This window comes from Lactuca saligna, chromosome 4 (assembly GCF_052625555.1).
Source record: "Lactuca saligna cultivar CGN05327 chromosome 4, ASM5262555v1, whole genome shotgun sequence".
NCBI lineage: Eukaryota > Viridiplantae > Streptophyta > Magnoliopsida > Asterales > Asteraceae > Lactuca > Lactuca saligna.
In genome coordinates, this window is record NC_136420.1 from 46,259,146 (window position 1) to 46,264,794 (window position 5,649).

The following is a 5,649-nucleotide window of genomic DNA, read 5'->3' on the forward strand; positions in this document are numbered from 1 at the left end:
CAACCCTTCACAAGAAGACAGATAAGCACGTAGGATTGAACCAAACACCAAAAAAGTCATCATTCAAAGATCTCAAATCAGTCTTTGGAAAGAATTCAGGAAAGAAAGTGGAAGAATCTAGTACATCCTCAAAGGACAAGAACAAGGTTGAAGACTTTGATCAAAAATCTAACCCACGAGAATCTGAGTACGAATCCGAGCCTGAATTTGCATTACATAGAAATGAATCCGAATCCGAGCCTGATAACGATATGGCAGATATCATGGATATGTCCATGGGAGCTTATAAAAAGCGAATTAGAGATGATGTTGGTCCTGGCCTAATACAACCTGTAATTCCTGCAACTGCCCCATTCGAACTGAAAGGACACATCCTTACTGCACTCAAGGATGTACCATTTTCTGGAAATGATCATGAGGATGCTTACAAACATTTAGATTAAGTAAATGACACATCAGATTATTTCAATGTCCCAAATGTTCCTAGAGAGATAGTCTAGCTAAGGATGCTACCAGTCACTTTTAAGGGAGCTGCTAAAGACTGGCTAAAGACACTACCACCTGGTGTAATCACTACTTGGGCTCAAATGCACGAACAGTTTTTAGAACATTTTTGCCCACCTTCCAAGATAGCTAAACTCAAAAAGGAAATAGAAAATTTTGAGAAAATATCCGAGTGAGTCACTTTATGAGGCATGCAAGCGCTATAAGGGATTGTTGAGCAATTGTCCTCAAAATGACCTCAATATACAACAAGAAGTGTCAATATTTTATGATGGTGTTAATGTCATGACAAGGCAACTCCTTGATTCTCAAGGACCACTAACTAAGAAAAATCTGGGGGAAGTCAAGGAGTTAGTTGAAGAATTTGCAAAGCATTCTCGTGAGTACCACAATCCATGAAATGACGAAGTTAAAGGGAGCGGGGGTGGAAATTCTGCAGACATGGCTGATGTAATGGCCATGCTTGATACAATGGACAGGAGAATGACAAAAATGGACCAGAAAATACATGTTATACGAGTTGGATGTGAAAGGTGTAATGGTCCACACTTGACCAAAGATTGCCACTTAGATGATAATGGGTATAAAAAAGCTCAAGTTTGCTATTCTAGTTGGGATAAATATGATGAAGACTGGAGAAAACCAAAGAAGGAGTGGTTGCCATATGACGAATATAAGAAGCAAAAAGAAGAAAAATATAAGAAGACAAGTTGAGGCTTCTACCAAAAAGAGCAACCACCAGCCGAGAAGAAAGTTGACTTCGTAAACATGTTAACCCGATTTATGGAAGCCTCCGAGAAAAGGCATGATGATACTGATGCAATGCTGAAGGAGCACATGAAGATGATGAAAGAACAACATGCAATGATGATTGATCAGCAAGCCTCATTAAGAAATCATCAAGAATCGATCTATAATCTCAAATCCCAACTTGGTTAATTAACAACTTTGGTGAACAACAAATTATCCTCACAATTTCCCGAAAAACAAACTCAATCCCATGTCATGATGATCGAGACTAAAGACGAGGCCATTTCTGAGTTCTTAGAAGCATTAGAGGAGGAGCTAAAACCAGCCGAACCAAAACCAAAGAAGTCAAAAATCGAAAATAATATTATGGCTGAAACACCAAACTCATGACGTGAGCCCTCTATGCTCATGACGTGGGATCGGTCTGATCAGAAAAATTCAAAAATTGTTCCGGCTTATCGTCCGCCTTTACCGTTTCCGCCCCGAGCTAATCTTAGTCCACTGGAAAGGGAGAATTTGCAGTTTATAAAGCACGTAAAGGGTAGTCCTATAAATACTCCTTATATTGAGTCGTTATCAAAAATTCGCGAGTACGCGAAGTTCCTACAAGTTTTGATAGACACTCGTCAACAGTTGAAGAAAAATTCCAAGGTTATTTTAATTGAGCAAAGTTTAAAAATAGTGCTGGGAGACTTACCTTAGAAAATGGGAGATCCTGGACGTCTCACTCTTCCATGTGAGTTTGGGAATAATGTGAACACTTATGCTTTAGCCGATTCTAGGGCTAGCATAAATTGGATGCCTTATTCATTTTATCAGAAGTTGAATATACAAAAGTTGAAGGATACAAAAATGACAATTCACATGGTAAACGTTCAGTGACACAACCCCGGGGCCTTGTAGAAGATATTCTAGTGAAAATTAGGAAATTCGTTTTTCCAATTGACTATGTGGTTTTAGGTATGAAAGAAGATCCTGATGTTCCGATTATTCTTGGTCACCCTTTACTAAATATTGTTGGTGCCTTGGTTGATATTTGTGAGTCCAAGCTCACCTTGAGAGTTGGAGATGACGAGGAAATTTTTGGAGTAGAAGACGGTTTCAAAGAAAGTAATGTTCAAAATGAGGTTTGTAACATTGATGAAGATAATGAACTTGGAGAATTAGAGAAGTTTATGGAATAACATATGAAAACAGTTCAGTAAGTTAAACGAACAAAACCAAGAGCATCCGTCCCATTTTTAGTTGAGGTAATTGCCTATACAAAACCAACTTCTTAGGTAAGTGAGGAAAGTGACGATTTATCAAGTGATGAAGACGAGGTTAATTCTAAGGAGACAAATTCAGCTACTGAAGAAAAGAAGGTCCCCATGGAACTTAAAAAGAATGAAGAAAAATTAGAAAATAAAGGGACCAAATGGAAGCTTGATGTAGATGAGGTGAAAGCTAAAATGGAGAATTCGAAAAAAGCGTATAAATGACGAGTTCATGCTTACAAAAAGCGATGGAAGGAGCAAAAGGTTCAGTTGGTGATGCACTCTTCGGACAACTCAACATAAGGAGGCGCAGAGTCTGGCTCATGACTCCATAAAAAAGAAGTGCTTCTCGGGAGGCAACCCGAGCCCGGTTTGAATTTTCTATTATCCCAATAAGTATATAAGTCCACTTGATGATTAATTGGATGGCCCAACTGCATGGCCCAAGACGCCTTACAACGTGAGTCATTAAAAACTCACAACGTGAATGTTGAGTTACACAGGACCACAGATAAAGGACTAGAACCCACTTTGACCTAATCACTTCTCCATTCCCACAAAGTGAGGCTGTTTCTCCTGGTCCCCCCATTCCGATTGCAGCCATATAAAACTCAATATTCCAATTTAGCTTACGTCATCTACACTCTAAGGTGTTGATTTCTTTATTTTACTCGTTAATTTTTGCTTTAATTGTTAAATTTAGGGCTAGGGTGTAACGACCCAATTTTCACGACCAAAAATTTCATTTTTGATTAAGTGATGTGCACAACATTTGTATCAAAATATCAACCGATCATATCATTTAATAAAAGCATGTCTCGTAACTGAAAACCGAATCGTAAAAACATAATAATGTCAAAGTACAAATCCCAGAATAACTCATTGTGCGGAATACAAAGAGTGTGTGTATGATGTGCTGCTACCGCGCCAGCTCCTTCCCCTTCGCTGAAGAGGTACCTGAAACCAAAATTGTAAACTATAAGCATGAAGCTTAGTGAGATTCCCCATCGTACCACATACCATACAATCACATAGCATACATACTGTCAGGCAATTCTGGGGTGCCCGACCTACCCGGTATGGCCATTCTAAGGTGTCGACCTACCCGTATCAAGCCATTCTGGGGTGCTGACCTACCCATGTCGAGCCATTCTAGGGTGCTGACCTACCTTTCGGTCCTAACAACCAACCCTCAGGGACTAATCCACCCCTACTGCTGCTATCATATATATCTTAACATAAACATACTATCAGACATATCTGGGGTGTCCGAACTACCCTTCGGTCCTAACAACCGAACTTGGGGACTATTCCCCTCCTACTACCACTATCACATATAACATATCATGCCAGCATATAAACATATCATCACATACTGCTAGACTATCTGGGGTGTCTAACCTACCCTTCGGTCCTAACAACTGAACTCTACTACTATCACATATAACATATCATGCCAGCATATAATATATCAGGTAATAGCAAACCTAGATGATATCACAAAGACAATCATCTAACATACAACTCCTACTGGTGGGCCGGCATTGTGGCCGTAGACCCACCGCTACTGGAAGGTAACTCACCTCGTAGTAGTTGTTGATCTCTGCGGGAATCCTCTGACTGCTGCCGCTGCTGCTCCGGAAATCCTCCAGCTATAATTCCCACAAAACACTTAGTCATACACTGCTAACTGTTCTTAGGGTAAAATAACCATTTTACCCCTGACCAAGTCGAAGTCAAAGTCAACTTCATGTTGACTTGACTCGCCGAGTTGGCTCGCCAACTCACCGAGTCCCTATCCTTCCATTTGTCCTTATACCCGTCTCTACTCGTCGAGTTCGGCGATAACTCGACGAGTTTTCCTTCTAATTGAACATGGAAAGAATCTTCATCTGACTCGCTGAGTTGTATGAACAACTCGTCGGGTTCAACTTCAACTGATACACGGGTCCTGACCTTGACTCGCCGAGTTGTATGAACAACTCGTCAAGTTCATCTTCATCCTTAAGAAGATTGCCTTGGACTCGCCGAGTCTGCTCATGCACTCGCCGAGTCCAATGAATTTCCAGAACAATGGCTTAGTCCATAACGTTGGGTCACTTCCCGAGACCCCCCCTAAAACCTTTCCACACTCAACTGGTTCCTTTTGACCCTCAACTGATATGGGACAGAAACCTTGGACTCACTGAGTCCAAGAATGGACTCGTCGAGTCGGTCACATCCTCTCACTAAATCTTTGATTTCTGAAGTACAACCCTTGATCAAAAGATAGATCTATGCTTCTACAATCGATCTAGCACGTAAAGTTACAACCTTTACGTGCTTGCATGGGACTTTGAGCTCAAAAGGTCCTAAAACAAGCTCTTTTAATGCATGGGGCCTTCTTTGAGTGCAAGAGCCACTCCTTTCTGCCTTGTAACCCCTCTAAGGACCTAGATCTGAAACATCAACCCCTAACCATGCTTGCATTCATGGTTGGTGACCAAAATGGCTTAGAAAAGCCCTAGAACTCCACAAAATGGGATCTATCAAAAGAACAAACAAGGTATAGACTTTATACCTTCTGTAGACTGCAAATGATGCTCAAAATCGGATCCTTCTAGCCTCCTTTTGATCCTTCAAGCTTTTCCTTCCTTCCTTGGATCACAAAAAGCACCAAAATCACTCCAAATGCCTTAGATTGCTTCAATAATGGCTAGGGTTTGCTATGGGGGTCTTCTGGTAGCAAATGGGATGAAGGAGACCAATTTAAGGTGTTTAAATAGGGTGCAAACCCTTGGGTTAGGGTTTTTGTCCAGACAGGGCCTACTCGCCGAGTCCGGGACCCGACTCGTCGAGTCCACTGCTTAAACCCCGTGTCTCATCCCCCTTCTACTCGGCGAGTTGGTCCTTCAACTTGCCGAGTCCAACACCAAAATGCAAAACATTTTAAAGAATTAATAAAAGAATACGTACCAAGAATCGGGTGCTACATAGGGTTTGTGTTTAGTAAATTGTTGCAATGTTGCCCTAAAATTCGTGTTATAACTATTGCATGTGACTGGATTATGCTTAGGATTGTTATAGGAGTAAACCCAAACCATTTTATTGGAACAATTTATACACTACCATGAACGATTCTAACCTGCACTGTCAAATT

At 40.9% G+C, this 5,649-nt stretch overlaps 1 non-coding gene across 1 annotated transcript; it reads right to left on the reverse strand.

Annotated features, from left to right (window-relative positions):
- Positions 1-635: 635 nt before the first annotated feature.
- Positions 636-743, reverse strand: LOC145044622 (small nucleolar RNA R71). Its single transcript, XR_013681570.1, has one exon. It is a non-coding gene; the product is annotated as a small nucleolar RNA R71 (small nucleolar RNA).
- Positions 744-5,649: the final 4,906 nt, after the last annotated feature.